A 22,196-nucleotide genomic window follows, 5' to 3' on the forward strand; every position below is an offset into this window, starting at 1 on the left:
ATCATTTTTAGTATTGGTATTGCATCCTCTTCCCTTAAGGTTCCCTATCACCTGTGTATTTTTATATACCTCTCCTTTCTCTCTCACCACTAATTCTACTTTTTATTTTACTATTTGTTCTGAAAGATTTTCCACAGAAATGTTCTTTTATCTTTCAGTTCAGCTTGTTTTTAAGATTAAACCTTGTGCTCCATTTCTAGTCTCCTTTTTCTTTAATATTTTTGTTTTGATTCCCTAATAGAGGTTTGCCAAAGAGCAGAGGAATTATTTAAGATGGTCCAAGGCTGGATAACTAAGCTTAAATATGAAATTGGGCCAATGAAAATGTAGGCCGAACATTTCCTAACACTTAGGTCTATTAGGTTGTAGAATAGTCTCACAAGGGACAAGGTAGAAACTTTATCTTTGAGTAATTTAAAATGACTAGACAAAATATTGGAGAATACACTGGCGAGAACAATCATACGTTTGCAGGCCATGGACCTAGTGAGCAAATAGACCTTCACCATCTCCAGTTGCTATGATTTCAACATCAAGATTGTTGTCCTTCCATCTTGAAGGAAACATAATTTGTTACTCTGGTTTTCTGTGAAAACTGGAACAGAGAGTCTGTCCTTTGAGAAATATTCAAACGAAGAACTTCCAAGCCATAGTGATTATGGCATTTGAACAGCTCTCCTGAGTTTAAATTGTTCTTGCTGCTATCAAGCAGAGTGCCCCAGGGGTCGGTCCTGGGGCCAGTTGTGTTCAACATCTTTATTAATGATCTGGAGGATGGCGTGGACTGCACCCTCAGCAAGTTCGCAGATGACACTAAGCTGGGGGGAGTGGTAGATACACTGGAGGGTAGGGATAGGGTCCAGTGTGACCTAGATGAATTGGAGGATTGGGCCAAAAGAAATCTGATGAGGTTCAACAAAGACAAGTGCAGAGTCCTGCACTTAGGAAGGAAGAATCCCATGCACCGCTACAGACTAGGGACTGACTGGCTAAGCAACAGTTCTGCAGAAAAGGACCTGGGGATTACAGTGGACGAGAAGCTGGATATGAGTCAGCAGTGTGCCCTTTCTGCCAAGAAGGCCAATGGCTGTATTAGTAGGAGCACTGCCAGCAGATCGAGGGAATTAATTATTCCCCTCTATTCAGCACTGGTGAGGCCACACCTGGAGTATTGTGTCCAGTTTTGGTCCCCCCACTACAGAAGGGATGTGGACAAATTGGAGAGAGTCCAGCGGAGGGCAACAAAAATGATTAGGGGGCTGGGGCACATGACTTACAAGGAGAGGCTGAGGGAACTGGGGTTATTTAGTCTGCAGAAGAGAATAGTGAGAGGGACTATGATAGCAGCCTTCAACTACCTGAAGGAGGGTTCCAAAGAGGATGGAGCTAGGCTGTTCTCAGTGGTGGCAGATGACAGAACAAGAAGTAGTGGTCTCAAGTTGCAGTGAGGAAGGTCTAGGTTGGATATTAGGAAACACTATTTCACTAGGAGGGTGGTGAAGCACTGGAATGGGTTACCTAGGGAGTCTTTAGAGGTTTTTAAGGCCCGGCTTGACAAAGCCCTGGCTGGGATGATTTAGTTGGGGATTGGTCCTGCTCTGAGCAGGGGATTGGACTAGATGACCTCCTGAGGTCTCTTCCAACCCTAATATTCTATGGGAGCAAGAGGGTCCAAGGAAGGCATAACTGACCCTGTGCAACTGTAGAGAGGAAGGGGCTCACCATTTTCTGAGACTTCATATAACACAAGTTGCAGAAGCAAGGTGGGCTGGCGAAGATCAGAATAATTGCAAATCTGAATAAATTAGGAGGTATCCAAAATCATCCTCCCATTAGACCAATCTGTACTGCCTTTAAAGTCTGGGATACTGCTAGATGGAGTGAACACCAGCCCCTTAGTGTCAGACTCAGAAGTGATTTCAGCTGGTGTTAACTTCAAACAGACCCTCCCCCAACTTAATGTATGGGGGACTCTGGAAAAATTGCTTCCAGCTCAGTTTGTGCCTTTCTTTATAATTAAGAAATACTGTTTCCAAGATGAGCAGTTTTAACAAAGCTAGGACATAGGCTCCTATTGAGGGGCGGGTCGTGGATCGCATGGCTCGATCAGATATGGGAACAGAATGCAGCAGGTGCCACCATTCAGGCCATTTTGATGGAGTGCAAGTTGTTTGCATGTAATGTCTAAGGAGTCTTTCACCAACTCTGTCCAGTGCCTCTAGTTTTCCTCCAGGGGTTCACTGCAACTATCAGAATTCCAGCCTCTTCCCCGGCTTTCACCGTCCTTTCTCCACCCCCGTATGAATTGCAAGACTCTAAATATAGGTCACCCCAGGCAATTAGGAGAGAGTTCCTGTTTTTGAAAGATATGCAGCAGGCAGGAAGCCCAATTTCCAAATTAGTTATCAGGTGATATAATGTTTGGCCTCAGTCAGCATGATTGACAGAGGGCCTGTGTGTTCTCAGATACATTATTTAAACGTGTTGAGATATGAGATCTTCTGCACTAATTACTTCGAAGGCTATATTAATCACAAGACACTTTAATACCCGATCAATACTTGCATTTGTCAACGACGTTGTAAATCATCTACACTTTAACTCTGCTGTGTGGCAAAAGCTGCTTCTGAAGTCTCTGGGGTATGTTAGGATCGGGGCGGGGTGTTCCAGACCCCCTGCTGTTCAGCAGTGTGCATTTAGTGAGGGCTCAGTTCAACTGTTGAAAGTGCAATTATAAAAAGAGAGGGGTCAGGCCAGGTGGTTTAGCTAAGGTTGCCATATAATCCTATTCTAACTACACAGTAGTGCTTTATAATGTGAATTAGGGTATAGGTGTGTTGGTGAGCTGATTATACTACACTCAGAAGCTAAGGGAACAGACCTAGCACTGGGTCATTGATACATTACAAAGTGTGTGATGACTGTCTTGTGAATCCTCATGCTAGAACACTGATGTGCAGATCCTACTACATTTCAAGGCTAGGAGTGTGAATCTTGACATTAAAGTATGCATCCCGATACAGCTGAGATGTTGGGAATGTGACTCCTGGTACTTTTATAAAGGTAAAAGAAGAAGAAAAAATAAGCCTTTGAAATAAGGTGAGATGCTGCTCTCAAATAACCATTCAGGCAGCATTCAGTGGGGGAAAGCGGGCTGGGCAGTATTTTATCTTTATATAAGTCACTGAGCTGGAAAAAAGGAATAGACAGGATGAGAAATTCCAGGTACATTATAATGTCCTATTTAGCTGGAATTGCCAGTTTAAATCTTGTACAGAGATGGACCATAGTGGGTGCAGTTTTATGAATAGGTAAGTTATTGCTGTTTGAGCAGGTATTTCTCATATTCCAAACTGGGTATACTGCTATAACTGGTAATATTTCACCTACTTGTAAAAGAGTAAAAGGAGCTGAGAACCTGTTCTTTAGTCCCACCAATGATATCCCCATTTACTATATGTGCTGACTACTATAAATTAAAGTGATATGAGTTAGCTTGAGTGAATTACAAAAATTTCAGGCCAGTTAATTTCTGCTGGAGTGGACCTCACATTGTAAATTGATTTCATATACTTCACTTCATCCCCTTCCTGCTCATTTCAGTTTTTGCTAATCTTCAGTTTTTAGACCAATGAGACTAGTGTTTCTGTATTATGTTCTCCATCTCTGTTGGCATAGGCTCTTATCTCACCAAGACAACCTTCAGTTGGACCAGTGTTATGCTTTCCACATCACTGGCACAACAGTTCATGAAGTTGGATTGATGGCATGTGAACCCCTCTTTCTGTGTTTTCCTGAAAGTGTGTGTATATTACTCTTTCTCTGTCAAGTTTCTCTTCAGATCCTTTTCTGTAGAAGCCCCTTGAGAAAATCTTCATTCTGTATGATACAAAAAATACCTTCTTCCCATCCAACTTTGTTCCTGTCATGCAGTCACTGCTGTCATCTCTGAAGCTGCTTAGCTGTGGGGAGAAGTGAGTTCAGTGCTTTCCCTCTACTCTCAGGCCATTTTTTCTATGCTGCTTTTTTATTATTTTATTTTATTTGTGGTCCCTGTCATTCTGCCGGGGCAAAGGGGTAAAGAGATCTGACACTAAGTGTGGGGAAATGCTGTATCTGGAATCTATCTTCCAGACGGCAAAAGAATAAAAATTCATGGCAGGATAGCAGCTGCTGACATGTTCCCAAAGACATATTGCAGGTAGCGTTATTTATTGTGGACAGAGTTCATAGAAGTGCTACCTCAAAGCACCCTGAGAGATCCTAAAAAGCCCATCTCCCATCAGGTAAGGCAGATTTATGATGGCTGCTGCTGGAGGGGGTCAGGAGCACAATGCAGGAAGCAAGCTTCTTGCTGAAAGCCTGGCTTCTCTCTGACGTATTCAATGCAGTTTGATTGGTTCAAAGGAGGACTTTAGCTGGTAATGTTGACCATAAAATTGCAGTGACATGCTGCCTTAGATAAGGAGTGCTGGAGAGAGGGGGCAGGGAGAGTTCTGGGAGCAGAAACACTGGGGACTAGAGTATGTGTTCGTATTGGAGGTTAATGTAGGGGAAAATGCCGGTTGGGGATGGGGCAGATAGATAATCTTGTGAGGGAAAGCCATACTCACCAGGCTGGAGGGCGGGGGGAACACACACACACACACACACACAGATCTCAATACAGAATAATATGCTAAGACCTAACCTGACCAATTTGACCTCACTGTTGTCTAAAATAGGGAAGAGAAGAGACTTTTACTTACAAACCCTGCAGGCTTGAGCAGGTATTTAATAAGCTTGTCATCAGCAAGATTAAAATTGTGTTATTCCACCAAGCATCAGAGTTAACCTGCCTTATAAATGTGGTGCCCATGAGGTGACTGGGCTGACAGCACATTGAGTCAAGGCTTCAGGACAGCTTCTGCAACAGAGGATCAGGGTAAGTAGGATCCACAGCACAGTTAACTGGTGTAAAATTTCAACGTAACCTCAGTAGCAGAAGGCTGATATCATATGAGCGAAGGCCTGAACTCCTTCCTTATGGTGTCAGTTGTATTGATGGGCAGCTGTAGTTCTGGCATGGCTTCTACCTTGTCTACAGACTGGTGTTCTAGGTCTCCACTGAGAAGGATTAGATAGAAAACTGTTGGATTTTCCTAAACTAGGGCTAAAGCAATTGTGAAGGTCTGAGATGAAGCTCAGAACTCATCTCTTAAAGGTCTTAGGTGACTGAGCAATGGGATACAAGGCCTCTCTCTTCTAAGCCACTGTCTTGAAGCTCATGTATGCTGGTAGCAAATACAAGTTTACCATCTAATGATGTTTAATGACCTATGTGAAATGAAATTTGGAGGGAGGCTCTCAGAGCAGCTCCTAGAGCATAAAGCACCCCATAGAGTACCATAGGTGTTCACCTGAGAAATCACCACCACAGCTGGCTCTTGTTGACTGGATGTGTCAGGAGAGAGGACAATACTGAATAGGTCAGCTCCTTCGTTTTCAGTTTAAACCAATCTTTACTGAAAAATTCCCAGGTTTTACAAAAAGTTTTATTCATTTTTTTTCTGATTTTCACCCTACTTTTGTATCATTCAAATATATAAAAATAACTTGTTTTAGGAGGAAAATACAAACCATTGCATGAGATGACTGTATTATGATAATACATGAGTCTATGTGTATGTGCAAAGCTGCCAGTTGAAGTAAGGCTATGTATTAGTCTAGAAGATACATCCAATAAACAAGCATGCACGCAAGCTCTGAAGTGCATGCACATCTGAACATACTGATGAATCTCACGCCCACCACATACACATTTCAAATTGTTAGCAGGTAACAGTTTAAAGATTTGGCACCCTAAAATGGGAAGAAACCAAAAACCTGTATCAAAATACATTTCAGAACACAAGGAAGTAGTCGAAAGTTAAAAAAAAAAAAAAAGGAGAAAAGGATGAAGTTGAGTGTATGCACTGCAGATGGTATGGCTCAATTATTAAATGTAAATATTTATAAGCTAATAGTTCTATAAGCTAATAGTAAACTGTTTATTCAAATGAAAAGTTTTATTTGGGGATTAGACATATATTGTTTTCTTAAATTCAGAGGTGGCAATGTGTTTTGAGTTCTGTTTCAGGTCTGCAGCACACTGATGAATGGAATTCAAAGCCTTAATCTACTGAATACTTTTTTCCCCTGCCTTTCCATCCAACAGAATAAATCCCGATATTTATCCAGAAAAATTATTAATAGTTGGTAGCAATTATTTTCACCTGTTTTTGTTGTTGTGGTAATAAACACTGATAAATTCCCAGTAAAAATTAAATAAAATAAAAACGGAAAACGAACGGCCCTATGAATAGATATGGATACTGAAACCATCTAGGGGTGCAGGTCAAAGATGGGACACGTTGCAGGGGATGATGTGTATGGGCAGCTTGCACAGTCCTACCATTCTATACCTCTTCTGTGGATAAACTAAGAAATTCAGTCATCATGGCTGTCATCCTGGAATCTTTCACTGTAAAAAATAAGACAACTACAAAATAGAAGAGTCACTCCTGGAGGCCTGTGATCACTTAAAGCAAAGGCTACATGAGAGCATTCTATTGTTTAATTTGAGTCTACCATCCCAGTGTTTTCTGCAATGTCATCTATCTCAGAGCTTGTTCCTCACCATGGGTGAGTGTTGGACTCTAGGGAATTCATGTTCATTCACCGAATTTAATTGCAAGTTCCGTTGACAATCAGTGTTGTTTCCTGAGCAGTGAAGCAAACTGTGACTTTGTTGTTGTGTAGAGGCTTGGGGATGGGTTTGAAAACATCTTTGCTCAGGAAGACATTCTGACTTCACAATATTCCTAACTCCTTATGCTGGGTTTTAAACTGTAGAGACATTAAAGACATTAAAGATGCATACCTGTTTTTCTCTCAAACTATCTAAATATATGACAGCTTCCCCATTGCACCTTGCAAGCATTCTGAACACAGCCTCCCCACTCCTGTTCATTATTTTATTTAATCATTGCAATTTAAATACAAAGAAGATTCCTTATCCGTAAACAAGCCTGACAAAGAGTAATGGTCAGCAAGAAGCAAATCCACTCCCCCAACAACAAAAAATAAATGATGTTAACCAGGCAATAATTCAAACAACAAAATATATTCCATCCTAACTCCCCGTCTCGGCCCTACCCTCAGACCTCCCAAACAGATGGTCTTTCTAGCATGCCCTGAAGATCAAAAGATTTGGGATATTTCAGAAGAAAAGCTACTTGATAGCAGTAATTAAGATTCCAGTATTTCTCTTTCTTCACTGGAGATTTTTGGGTTCCGTTTCATCCAAGGAGGCCCCGTCTTAATGGCAAGAGCCTAGCAGCCATCTGTCTTCCTCTCTCTCTCTCTTCCCACGTTGTTACAAATACAGTTAGGAGTCCAGTTATTCAGTTTTTCCCCTGTGTTTCTGTCTGGTTCCTGTCACCTTTTATAGTAACTATGATTGTAGAAATTGTCCCTTTTCAGGTTTCAGAGCTGAAATATGTCGCTTAACTTAAACCTGTGGCATGAAGCCATAGAACATGCTAGAAGTCTGGAGGACATTGACAACCTCATATTCTTCATTGTGACAGCATAGAATCCAAATGGTCACTCTGCCCATTACACTTCACTAGGCCTCCTGAGAGAGCTCTTGTTGACCCCTTGAGGTCTAGCACTTGCCCTCATTGATACCAAAGAGGAGGAAGCTGAGTGAATGTTTTCTCAGTCTCCTTTTTTTCCAGGCCAACTGGAGGTTATCAAGGCCATAGGCTGCTTTCTAGCTTCATAAACCTCTTAGGTTATTCGGAGTCATGATTCTGTTATTCAACTCTCTGTGCTTTTCCTTGGGATGACTAATTCCTCAGCGTGACTGGTGGAAGCCGCAGTATTGATTTCTGTGTCTCTGTAAACCTCAGTTGTGTTTGACGCTTGTTAGACATCTGAAGGAATATCCAGTAGGCTCTGGAAGGAATTTGAGTGCCGAACTCAATAGGCTGCACTTGAGAGAAGTTTCCATAAGGTTGCCAGGCAAGCCAATAGAAAGGATTAGAAAAGACAGACAGAGAAAGAAAGCAAGAAAGCAAGCAAGAAAGAAAGCTCTTACCCCCCAGTAAAACTCTTGAAGGAATTAGACCAGTCTCACTCTCCTATCATTAATAAAGAGCACTTTTATTTATCTCGCTCAGGAGATTTGAAGGTCCACTTGAGGACAGGTCTGCATCATCTGGGAAAAGAAGGGTGTGTTTGATACTGTGTGTGTGTGTGTGTGTGTGTGTGTGTGTGCAGTTGTGCATACTTATGGGGTGGAAGGTGATATGGTGTTTGCATGTGTATGCAAGAAGACTATATGTCTGTGAGGGTATGTCTGCACTACAAGACTATTTCGAATCAACTTAATTTGAATTTGTGGAATCGACCTTATGAAGTCGAAGTTGTGTATCCACACTAAATACACTAGTTCGACTGTGTGAGTCCACAGTAACAGGGCCAGTGTCGACTTTGGAAGCGGTGCACTGTGGGAAGCTATCCCACAGTTCCCGCACTCCCCACTGCCCATTGGAATTCTGGGATTTCCCCCCAATGCATGCTGGGGGGAAAAATGTGTCGAGGGTGGTTTTGGGTAACTGTCATCATTGAACCGTCAATCACGCCCTCCCTCCCTCCCTGAAAGTGCCTGCGGGCAATCTGTTCGTGCACTTTTCTGCTCAGTGACAGCGCGGGCGCCACAGCACTTTGAGCACGGATCCCGCTGCAGTTATGGCCGTTGTCAACTCCTCGCACCTTATCGTCCACCTCTTCCACAGTCAGCTGCTGAGAAATAGGGCTACTTTTCAATGGTGCTGCGAGCACTGGTGGACCATGGGGGACGTTTTACCAACATCAACGTTGGGTGGCCAGGCAAAGTTCATGACGTGCGTGTTTTCAGGAACTCTGGTCTGTTTAGACGCCTGCAGGAAGGTAGTTTCTTCCCGGACCACAAAATAAGTCTTGGGGATGTGCAGATGCCTATAGTGATCGTCGGGGACCCAGCCTACCCGCTAATGCCCTGGCTTGTGAAGCTCTGTGCAGGCGCCTTGCACAGCGACAAGGAACTCTTCAAGTACCAGCGAGCAGTGAGCAGTGTGACCTGTGACTGTTCAGTTTCTTTACAGAGAAGCTGAAGCTGCCCCTGTTTCTTTACCAAGTGACTGTTGACTAGCATCTGCAGTTACATACCCCGCCCACCCCGCTTCCCCAACTTCCAACACATGTTTAAAAATAAAATACATGTTCCACTGTAACTTTACAAAGGTTTCTTTATTGATGACTTTGCGTTACAGGGTTGAAACTGGGACATGGACTGTGCTGAGTAGGGTGTGCAGTGATGTAAAGACCGCCTGTAAACTCGAGGAATGACAGGCTCCTGCTCCCAGAGCGGTCTGCAGTGCCGGACTGGATGTTTCAACGGAGCCTGCCATCCCTCCTTTTTGGGACTCTGTGTGCGGGGGCTATGTGGCCTTTTGGCGGGGGAGGACGGATACAGATTCCTCTGCTGCGTGGCTCTGTGGTCCAGGACAGGGACCGTTGCATGAGATCTGTAACCCCCCTCCCCCGCTACAAAGTCACGTACCCCCCCACCCACACAGAACCTGCAAACCACCTCCCATACCGACCAGGGTGCCTACTGACTGCAGTGTGTGTGTGACCTGCTGCTGATCCTGCCCCCATGTCTGTACCCTGGTAAAGGTGATTGTCCTGTCCAATTACCAACCCCCTTCCCCCCCTTCAAACACAGTCTCCTCTAAAAGAACATGACGGAAACAGTAATTAACAGAAAAGTATTTTTTATTATCAACTAGACAGTTAGGGGATGAAACTGGGATGGGGGCTTGGGTGAGGCGGGAAGGAAAGGACTTCTCAAAATTTAGGGTATGAGAGCTTTTGGGTACTTGAGCACTCTGCTGGGGTGCAGTGACAGTTTTCACGGCCTCTGGCGCCCCTCCTTCTGGTTATTTTGGGTGAGGGGGGTATGGGACTTTGTGGCGGGGGAGGGCGGTTGCAGATACACTGCAGGGGGGCTCTGTCCTCCTGCCTGAGGTCCTGCAGAACATGCACAAGGCGCCGGAGCATGTCCATTTGCTCCCTCATTAGTCCAAGCAGCGTTTGAGTCGCCTGCTTGTCTTCCTCACGCCACCTCTCCTCCCATTCGCTGTGTGAGCACTGGTACAGAGAGAGGGTCTCCCTCCACTGGCTCTGCTGGTCCGTCTCGTCTCGGGAGCACCCCATAAGTTCAGTGAACATCTCGTCCCGTGTCTTTTTCTTTCGCCGCCTAATCTTTGCCAGCCTCTGTGAGGGGGATGCTGTGGCAGGTCTGGAGACAGTCGAAGCTGTGTGATGGGAAAAAGGGAGTGAATTCCTTGCAAAGATACATTTTTGCGAACAATGAACACAGTCTAGTCTGTCTCTGTGAATTCTGGGTTGAGATCCCAGTGCCTGATGGGGCAAAAACCATTTTCGCGGGTGGTTCTGGGTAAATGTCGTCAGTCATCCCTTCCTCCGGGAAAGCTACAGCAGACAATCATTTCAAGCCCGTTTTCCCTGGATTGCCCTGGCAAACGCCACAGCGTGGAAACCATGGAGCCTGTTTTGCCTTTTGTGCCTGTCACCGTATGTGTACTAGATGCCGCTGACAGAGGCGGTCCAGCAGCGCTACACAGCAGCATGCTTTTGCTTTTGCATGACAGCAGAGATGGTTACCAGCCATACTGTACCATCTACCATACCATAAATTGGTAATAAGATGGTCATGGTTACCAGTCCTTTTGCACTGCACCATTTGCTGCTGTCATAAGTGCCCCTGGCTGCTCTTAGCCAGGGGCGCAAAATCCAAAATTGGGAATGACTCCCTGAGTCAATCCCTCCTTTTTGGTATCTAAAAATAGAATCAGTCCTGCCTAGAATATGGGCAAGTGTACTAGAGAACCACTGTATCAGAGAACCAGAGAGCACAGCTGCTCTGTGTCAGATCCAGCAGAAATTATGAGCTGTACGCTATTCACAGGGGGTGCTCCTGCAACATCCCCACCTGTTCATTCCATTCTTCCCCAGCCTTCCTGGGCTACCATAGCATTGTCCCCCCACTTGTGTGATGAAGTAATAAAGAATGCAGGAATAAGACACAGTGACTTGTTAGTGAGAAATGAGTGGAAGGCAGCCTCCAGTTGCTATGATAGTCCAGATAGGACATTAAGGAGTGTGGAGGAGAGGAGCCCAGCATCCTGCTGCTTGTCCAGGGGCAATTGAATCTTTTCTTTACACATGAAGGGTGGGGGCTGATGAAGCTCAGCCCCCTGTTGCTATGATGAAGACGGTTATCAACCATACTGCACCATCTACCATGAAAAATTAGGTGCACCTGACATTGGGGGACCTGACAGATGCTAGTCGGCATGGTTACCAGTCCTTTTGCACTGCCCCATGTGCCAATAGGCTGATGATGACGATGGATATCAGTCATATTGTACCGTCAGCCACCCATGGCTGGGGGGGGGAGCAAGGATATTGGTGTTGAGTGCTGCAGCATCGCATCTATCTGCAGCATTCAGTAAAGATACGGTGACATGTAAAAGAGTCAACAGAGGATTGTTTTCCCTTTCACTTCTGGGGGTGGGTGGGTGCGTAAATTGCCGAGCTATGCCCTGACCCACCGCGGACACTGTGTTTGACCCTAGAAGCATTTGGAGCTCAGCCAAGAATGCAAATGCTTTTCGGAGACAGCAGGAACTGTGGGATACCTTGCGTCCTCAGTCCCCCCTCCCTCCATGAGCGTCCATTTGATTCTTTGGCTTTCCGTTACGCTCGTCACGCAGCAGCGTGCTGAGTCTCTGCTATGCCGTCTGTCCGGAGATTTTTTAAAAATACTTTGGACCAGGCGTAACATTACAGTAATTCCCCTAATTAGATGCAGGAGTCTCCGAGCGAGATCACCCTGAGGACGGTCACTGAAGGAGATAGAGAGCGCATGCTGTGTGAAAGCCAGCACAAACCAGGGCCCTATGCAGCCGTGCTCGGGGAGGCAATGCTCCCTGAGTACCTCATGAAAGCCTCGCACGGAAAAGTGTGCTACCACGGAGCACCCAATAAGGCAGCTCTCCCCAGGAACCTCCTGCGGAGGCTTTTCGATTACCTCCAGGAGAGCTTTGTGGAGATCTCCCAGGAGGATTTCTGTTCTATCCCCATATATAGAGAGACCTCCTTTTCACATACTTCAGATTCCTGTTATATTAAGAATAAAAGTTTACATGGTTAAAGCACTTACCGACTGCTCCTTCCCCTGATTCAGGATCCGGGTTAATGGCCGGGGAGGGTTGGTAGGGGATCTCCATGACGGTGATGAAGAGATCCTGGCTGTCGGGGAAACCAGCATTGTAAGCGCTGTCGCCTGCCTCGTCCTCCACAAACCCTTCCTCATCTTCCCCGTCCGCGAACATCGCCGAGGAACTGGCCGTCGACACTGTCCCATCGTCAGAGTCCATGGTCACTGGTGGGGCAGTGGTGGCAGGCTCCGTAGCGTCCGTTTGCCGCTTTGATTTTTTGGTAGCCTTGTCTGGGGTCCTTGATTTTCACGCGGCGCTGCGTTGCATCCCGGCTGTATCCTCTGTCTCTCATGGCTTTGGAGACCTTCTCGTAGGTCTTTCCATTCCGTTTTTTGGAGCGCAGCTCCGAAAGCACAGACTCCTCGCACCACACACCGATCAGATCCAAGACTTCCCGGTCAGTCTATGCTGGGTCCCTCTTTCTATTCAGAGATTACATGAACTCCTCTGCTGGAGAGCTCTGCATTGCTGCCGGTGCTGCTGAGCTCGCCCCGATGTCCAACCACGAAATGAGATTCTAACTGTCCAGACAGGAAAAGGAATTCAAATTTTCCCGGGACTTTTCCTGTGTGGCTGGTCAGAGCATCCAAGCTCGGACTGCTGTCCAGAGCGTCAACAGAGTGGTGCAGTGTGGGATAGCTCCCGGAGCTACTAAGTTCGATTTGCATCCACACCTAGCCTAATTCGACATAGCCATGTCGAATTTAGCGCTACTCCCCTCGTCGGGGTGGAGTACCGAATTCGAACTAAAGAGCCCTCTAGGTCGAATTAAATGGCTTCCTGGTGTGGACGGGTGCGCGATTAATTCGAATTAACGCTGCTAAATTCGAATTAAAGTCCTAGTGTAGACCAGGCCTGAGAGTGAGCAGGACTCTCTCTCTTGTGCTAAGGATGGGCTGTCAGAGAGCCTGATTACCAGTTAGTTTCCTAATTAGGAATCAAATATTGATATTTTTTTCTACAATGTCCACTTCTTCAGTTTGCCGTTGTGAGTCACAAAAGCTCCCTGAGTTCAAGGGGTGCTGCCAGCAGAGCACCAGCGACTTTCGTTGTTCTCTTGGGAAGAGTAGTCTGACTTGTGGTGAGAGGATGGAGGGGGGAATTTAGTATATTTTAATTAAAACAATAATCTGTGGCTTGCTGATACCTTTCTATGTTGTATCCCTTTCCCCCTCTTCTCATCTTTCTCTTTGTAAACTATTTGCTCTCAAGGAAGGGACTGTATCTTCCTTTGTGTTTGGAAAATGCCTAGCACACTTTGAATGCTACCATGGTCTAAATAATAAAAATAATAAAACCACAGCCCAATCCTATCTCACTCCCAACTGGCTTCATAATAAAATACCTACACTTATAAAATGCTTACAGCTATTCACAAATCAATCCCATATGCCCCCTGAGGTCAGTAGTAATAGCTCCATTTTACAGATCAGGAAACTGAGACATGGAGATATGAAATGATTCATCTGAGGTAATGAAGGAAGTTGGTAATAACAGCAGAATTAGAATTCAGGAGCACTTGGCTCCCAAACACATGCTCAGTCCAACAGATCACACTACCTTGCCTTCATCTCACAGGCTTTTAATGTAATTGAGAAGTCAGCAAGATTTGCTGTAGCTCTTAAATGGATCTTTGTCAGAAGAATGAGTGTTACTTGTCTCCCCCTTCTGTTTATTAAGCCAGATTTCTGCTCCACTAATAGACGTTCAGTGGGCTGACCTACACTGTACCAGACCAATCAAAGTAAATGACTATTGTATTACATTTTTAAAGAACATAAAAAATGTGACACAACACAGAGAATTTCAAGTGAAGCCTAATGCTCTCTCCATGTAATTTAAAAATAAAATATAAATAAATAGCAGGGCAAACTGAAGAAACTGAAACACGTTAATTAATGGATCTACTTCATGTGAAGCTCCCTGTCAGAGGAATGGTGTTCCCTTGAATGTGTTATCACTGTTTGGGCTTGCCTGGGCAGACAGGACTAAAATGTGCTTCAGACCTGTTACAAAATCTTTCCACAGTCTTGGTTGGAAGGGGTCTGTTGTGTTCGAACACAAGCCCTCGGTGCTTTAAAAGTTGCTGTCTAAACAGGCTCTAAATAAGGCTCCCCAGAAACCAGCTTCCAATCTTTTGTGCTTCATCTCCTCTCCCACCCAACACTCTTATTCTTTGTATCTTATTTGTCTTATTTAGGTTATCAGATCCTCAGGACAGGGGCCTTGTCATGTTACATGTGTGTAAACTGTTGTGCACATCAACTTTCATTTTCTGCCCCAACGATGGATGCATATTTACTGTGGATGAAATAATCCCATTTGGGTGGGCAACTCACATGCGGGGACACAAGCAAACATACACACTCTTTGTACTAGTAGTTTGTCTGCCTTTGCAATGAAAACCATTAGTTGATGGGAGTTTGGGCTGTGGCAGCCTTACCTTAGAATTTCTTGGCTTTCTCCGTTTATATTACAACTGTTGTTTTAGATATTCATGTTTGCTTGTTTATATTTTTAAAAATCATGGAATATAATAAATGATGTGTTGTTTGGTCTCTTGGCTAAATTCTTGTTTAGATAGAATTACCCAAAACTTTCAACTTTGGGCATCTAAAGTCTGGCCATTTGTCAGCATACTGTGAATATACAATGATATCTAGCATATATCATGCAAATCAGAGATGTATTCTTCACTGTGCAGCATGGAGGCTGAGTAACAACTCCTGTTGAAGCTAATTTTCCATGTAGTGTTTATATCAGCATCATTATGGTGCAGTCTGTGAGCTTTCTCCTTAAACTTCTTTCTGAGATGTTCATAATAACAGTTCATTCTGAGCTAAACTTATCATACAAAGTTTCTGCTTGACTGGGAAGGTGGGGGCATGAGAATTATTGTGCCTTTCTGTGCTTCTATAGCTATGTTTTTTCAAATGAAATGTTGTAGGTGTTTTGCCTGTAATATGACCCAGCTGGTTATGCCATTTCCATATCAGGCTGTACAAAGCTGTAGATACTGAAGTTTCAAGATGGCTACTGTGCATAGGCAATGAGGATTTTCCAAAAGGGTTGTCATTAAGTAGTTATCATAATACTATGAATCCCTAATAATATGAAAAGTAGGGGTAAATGTGTGGATGCTCTAGAGGATGCTGTGGATAGATGCTGTGAATTGCAGAATTCACTCTTGGGGTTCAGAAGGATGTCAGATTTGAAGGGACTTCCTTCCCCAAGCCTGTTATCAATGGAATTTCCACTCATCATTTTGTTACTACCTCCTCCCCAGTTGCCTGATTTTAGGGGATTAATATTATTTTTTATATAATATGGGTTATAGGCTTGCCCATTAATCTGATCCTAAGATAACAAGGTTCTTGTCCCAGAATCAGGTTACACAGAGTTTGCAAGGAGTTCCTCACCCACAAAATATCAGGGTTTCCTTAATTTATAGGTTGGCATGTTCATACGTATTAATGACCATTAGCTCATTCTCACATCCGTTGTTTCTGAACTAACCCCTTATTTCCATGTTCTTTGTGGTGTGCCTGTTAAGTTTAAAGAGGGCATGAACTGAGGTAGCCATCTATCTGTGCCAAAGGTCTAACTTGCTTTAACTCATCCTCACTTATCTATGCTAAAGATCCCGAACATATATATGCTAACTTTATGATTTAGCTCATCATCACTTATCTAGGCTAAAGGTCCTGAGCATATGTATGCTAACCTGCTTTAGCTCAACATACAAGATGTGGCCCATAGGTTCCTTGGGTTACCGCCAAAAATACTCTAGTACAAATCTATAAATCTATTATAATAAAACAACAAATCAAACCCATAAGAAAATATATATATATAAGCAAGCAAGCAGGCTAGCCCTATGGACTACACCCTCCACCTTTTATTTGGATAGCGTCATATTAGAAAAGCGAGACTTAAACTCCTATAAGTACTGGAATCAAAGCAAAGGTGACCATAAACCACAAATTCCAGGATACTTCCCGGAAATGATGACCTTTCATCCATCACCCTGTTATGCCTGCCTTTGCTTAATGAGTGTTATTAGCTAGCATATGGGCTGCAGTATCCAGGTGCTACAGGGCAGGTGAAGGATAGAATTCCCTGGCTTCAGACCCTTGCAATTACTTTACCTTTTGTCCTGTTCTATATGCATGTCCACACTAACCATGGCTAATGTTATACCCCTGCCCTGATTTCACCTCTCTTTCTGCCATTAATAATAGATTCCTTTTCCCTTCTAGCTTTACAAATGGCAATGGGCATATTTTTCAAAGCTGCCCAGCTTTGTGTCAGAGAAGTAACATGTTGAACTGGTCATTAAACAGCACCACTGTGTCCCGATCCATTTGGATTAATGGGTAGCTGCTCGATTTCCAAACATACTCCATGCTGACCCAGAGTGGAAGGTGAGAGGCTATCGAGCTCTATAGCTGATGCTATTACAATAAAAAAAGAGAGAACTCTACCGATCACCACATTCTGAAAGTTTTCCCCACAAAGCTGATTTCTTGGCTTTGTCTCCAGGGACAGTATCTGAATACATTGACAGGGCACTGACAAAGTTCAGTACAGTCAGATGTCGTAAATGCCGATTTACTTTGGAAAATAAGCAACGGCTCCTTGTATTGGCATGAATACCAATACCTGCTTGTGCACTGAGTCCCAGCAAGTAAACTGTTAAAGGCACCTGGACTGACATACCTGTTTGCTGGAGGTTTTGAACCCTTTGTGTGATTATGTTTCAAAGCGAGGGGAAGAGGTGAGAAGAGCATATGTCAGCCATATTTCTGAGTGCCTAATCAGGAGATAACAGATGCTTTTCCAACCAGCTCCATATTGAGATGTTGCTAATATAAAAATTAGTAGTTTTTGGCTGCTGCCAGAATACAGGATTTATATGATCTCAGCCTGGTATCCCTGGAGAACTGGAATATAATCTCTCAACCAATGAGAAGCTAATAAACCTCCAACTAGGGGACAAATTCAACTTTCAGCAAATTTTCAGTTCACACTCCCTCATCAATAGAACACAATTATTCAGAAATACAAGTTCAAGGTGCTGTGAGAGTCCCCCTCCTATTTTAGACTACTTCTTTATCCACAAAGTGTGCATGTCCTTTTTCTTCTTCTGCTCCCACTCTACCAGATTTAGCTTTTGTGAGTGGGTGTGACTCATAAGGGATGTTCCACCTGCTTATAGCACATATCAATTTGGCCCTTTGACTTTGCTAAGTCCCAGAATCAGGAAGGTGGGAAGAAAAGATGCTCTGTTCAGCTGGAATTCAGCAAACCTAACACACAGCTTTTTCCCTGTGTTTAGGCTTTATGATCTGACCACTTACAAATGTGTTAATTCACCTTCATTCCCCCCAAACACAATTCACAACTCTTCTGACTTAAATTTCACATTCACATCCAGATATGTAATGCGGATGGGTTGGGACTGTGAGCTGTTACTTTTTCTTTTTGCTCACATCAGTCATTAGTGTTGCATTCTATAGCAAATGTCCTTGACCAAACTAGCCTGCGTTGGCTGTTAAGAGATCTGATGCTTGTGGATATTAACATACTGACACTTGAAGTTCTTCATTCCTCTAAAGCAAAGAAATTATTATTATTATGATTACTATTATTATTATTTTATTTTATTATTAATTTGTGTTGTGCTACCAATATATTGGGCTTTGCTTTTTCTCCCAACTGGATAGAACCAGAAACAGTTGTGGCAAGATGCACAAGGCTGAAAGTTGAGTTACTTTTTTCACTAAACTGAGACCAAACAATTCATTTAACTGAAGATGCTGGTTTGACCCAGCATTCACACTGCAGAGATGAAAGGTGAATGCCTGCTTACTGAGCCACCCAGCCTCCCCCTCTCCTTTCCCCATTAGCAGCTGGGACTGGAGCATGCAAGTGTAAGAGGGTGAGCAGCTCTTTACAGCACCAGCTAAAATCACACATTTGATTTGTTCACTTTGATGGCGTATTCAGTCAGACACCGTTATCTTGCGAAGACTCTGATCTTCTTTGGCCACATGGCCCTTTAAATATCCCATTTCAAATAGGAAGTAAAAAGCGGTCTGGTGGAGTTCTTCTCTTCTTTAGGATCGAGCCTTTATTAAGGCTTTTCCTTCCGTGTATCTGTTACTTTCTTCCTTTCTGAAGGAGTCGGGTTGATTCAGTACTTTTGGGACTTGGTGACATTAATGTAGCTGTTTTATGTAACATAGAGTCATTATTAAGAGAATCCTAGATCATAAAAAGGTATAACAAGAGACAAGGAGGGATTTTTTCCCCTTGAAGATAATAGCAGTCGTGCTGAAGAAGAGAAGGGCAAAGGTCAGAAAGCTGCTCCCTGATTGGTCGCTCACACTCTGCATTGACATTTCTGCAGTTTCATCAGAAATTCTAAATAATCCATGTGAAAACTGAGGTTATTTACAGAAGATATAGATGCACTGCGTGAGCCCGTAAAATGCTGAAGACATAATCTTGGCTCTTGGTGCTTCCTTTTGTACAGCAATACCCCTGCTGCTGCTGCTGCTGCTGCTGCTGCTGTAGAGACATGCACAACTCACGAGTCAGTCCATGAAGCTGTGTGGATTGAGGTAGTGAAAAAATCCTAAAGTTTGGCAGTATTATGATGATGGCAATAAATATCTGCAGAGAGAAAGAGAGAGAGGATTCAGGTAGGCAGGTGGCAAGTTCTAGTTAGCTCACCAGAGCTGTATGTATAAGAATGAGTGAATGGAGAATAAAATGGGGAGCCCAGTCTTGGAGACGGAATCCTACCGACACATTTTCCCTTGGTTAAAGAAATAGCAGACAAAACAAATCTACCTGGCTTCTTCATTAACTCAGTTTCCATTCCAGGAGAGGGCCGGTGGCTGGAGACTTCTGATTCCTTTACTTTACTCCATGTTTAATGACCCCTTTTTCTCTCTCTTTCCCTCATTTTATTCTGTATATTTAAGGGACTTCATTTTTTGTTTTTACTGATTTTTATCAAAAAAATCCCAAGTTTTACAATAACTATTGTTTGGTTTTTACCTATTTTCTGCTGATTTTTGGGCCACTCAAGTGTATGAAAATACTCATTATGTTAAGAAAATCCAATATACTGAATTAGGTAAATGTGTTTATGTTAATAATAAATAAGTGTAAATGCAAGGCTGTCTGTTAAAGTAAGGCAATGTAGTGGAAGATACACACATGTGTGTACTGTTAATGTACAGTTCATAAAATAAACCACAGCATTAAACTGCTTTTACTTTCAGTACTCTTACTTTTCTCTATTTGTTGCTTTTTTCTGTCCTCATGTCCCCCAATTTTAACCCCCATATTTATCCAGAAAACTGTGATGTTAATTTTTTGCACCAATCTTTCACCCATTTTAAAATGTTTACAATAAGCGCTTATAAATTCCCAGAAATTTTTAAACAAGATAAAAACCGAAAATGAAGGGCTGTATAAACAGGCAAAGACCATAGGAAACCTTCCCCTACTCTCCCTCGTGGGATAATGGAGGGATGACTGTTAGCAGAGACACAGTCAGAACATCCATCCTTCTCACTAGCTCCAAGCATATCCCCTTCTTGCTGAGATTGAATACACTGGGCTAATGCAAAGGTTCAGATCAGTAGTGTGGCATAGGCACTTCATCACATCTCTGATTGCAGCATTGCTTCTCACACTGAAAAGTGTGATAAAATTTCTTAGTCCTCAGTGTATAAGCAGAAACCAGGTTGGTGGTGGCAGAGGAAGGAAAGATCACTTACAGCAGTGATCCCCAACTTTTTCATCTGGCAGGCACCAGATGAAGGACCGTGGCGGTGGTGGAGCTGAATTTCTGCGGCATTTCAGCGGTGACGCCTCTCAATGACGTCTCTTGTTGGCGGCAAGTGGCGTCATTGAGAGGCATCGCCACCGAATTTGTGCAGCATTTCAGCGGCGACGCCTCTCGATGATGCCACTTGCCACTGACAAGTGACATCATCGAGAGATGTCACTGCTGAAACGCCGCTGAAATTCGGCGGCATTTTGGCAGATGCTCCACCACCGGCCAGGATGCAGGCGCATTTAGATGCCCCCGCGGGCCACATTGGGGACCCCTGACTTACAGCTTACCCCAAGACGTACAGCTAGAGCCGTCCCTTGGGTAGGGCAAATCAAGTTGACTGCTCCGGGCCCCGCGCTTTGGGGGGCCCCACAGGCTGGTGCGATTGACGGGTGCGGTCGGTCATGGAAGAGAGGAATCCAACACTTCTGCCCCAGGGCTCCCCGCTCCAGGTCCTATGCTTTGGGGAGCCCCACAGGCTGGTGTGATTGGCTGCCACGGTCAGTCCCAGAAGAGATGAATCTGTCACTTCCACCTCAGGCCCTGCACCAACCCCTCCACCCCCCAGGGACGACCCTGTGTACAGCGGATTGGTGTGTAAATGTCAATTTTCTGCACACAAGTTCCAATGTGATGTGGAATTTGCAGTATTGCCAACACTAAGTGTTCAAAAATCATGTTGGATCCCTCCCCACCCCCAAAAAAAATCTCAAGCTTGAAAAAGAAATTACATTTTGTATCCTTTCTATTTGCCTTCTGGTTTCTGACCTTTTATTACACACATTTTCAAGCTTTTCTCTACAACTGTGCAGTCTAAAAACTTCCTTTTCTGTTTTTAACAAAAGCTGAGATTCTGACATTGTCACGTGACTCCAGGAGCCAGGACTTTAAGAAAATCACCAAATATCACAAAACTTGCAATAAAACATTAAGAGTTGGTAACACCAAATTTGGGCATCCTGGTGAAGAGCCCATGTTTGAAACTCAGCCAGAGACCTCAAATTGGCTGTTAACCCTAGTTTGCAAAATAATAAGTCAATTCTCTAAAGCTAAGTGTTTACCGCCAATTGACATTTTGGTTATAAATGCCTCTTTTGAATTTGCTTTTAGACTTAACTTAGCCACAAGGTCACAGCTAGGGGGAAATTTTGGAAAACTTTTCAAAGCAGTTAATATAGACATTTTCTAACTATTTAAAGGGAACTACAAATGAATAAATAATTATGCTGTGTTTTAAACTCAGATACTTTAATTGAAAAATATTGTAGTTTAAAAAATATATAAGTTGTCCCACAATTCATTTTGCATGTCTTCACTGCAGCTGGCAGTTTGGAAAGTGAGTTATGAATCTGGGAAAGGTGCCACATAGCACTCTGTACCTTTAGAATTGTGTTTATCTACATATCTATTGCTGTGATGCACTGCAACAGAATAAATATAGCTGTAACAGTCTGTGATTAATGTGCATTAAAAAAGAGTACAATACATATTAAAAAGGTATTTAAAATCTTATAATACAATACTAAAGTTAACTAAGTAAGATATTTATGTGGCATCTTTCATTTCTGAAGAATCCCAAAGACTTGGCCAGATCCTTGGGTGATATAAATTGGTATAACTCCATTCACTTCAAAGGAGCTACACTGATTTACACCAGATGAGAACTTGGCCTATATATGCAACGTTTGATATAAATTTGTAGTGACTTGAGACTAGTCTGTAGAAAGATCTTACAAATAAAAGAAAAATTCTAGATGACCAAGTATATCTATTTCTCTAGAACCTGTCTTATTTCAGAATCTCAGGGAAATAATATTGAGTTCCCCAAAAAAATGCAAATATGGAAAATATATCAAACTCTTCCTAAATACATATTTCTATAATGGTCTGGTACAGCTACAAAAGCCTCACTAGCAGAGATGTGAAAATGGACTTTCAGGTAAAACCAAAACCAATTTAAAAAAAAA

The sequence above is a fragment of the Mauremys mutica genome, chromosome 14 (assembly GCF_020497125.1).
Source record: "Mauremys mutica isolate MM-2020 ecotype Southern chromosome 14, ASM2049712v1, whole genome shotgun sequence".
In the NCBI taxonomy this organism is placed as follows: Eukaryota; Metazoa; Chordata; order Testudines; family Geoemydidae; genus Mauremys; species Mauremys mutica.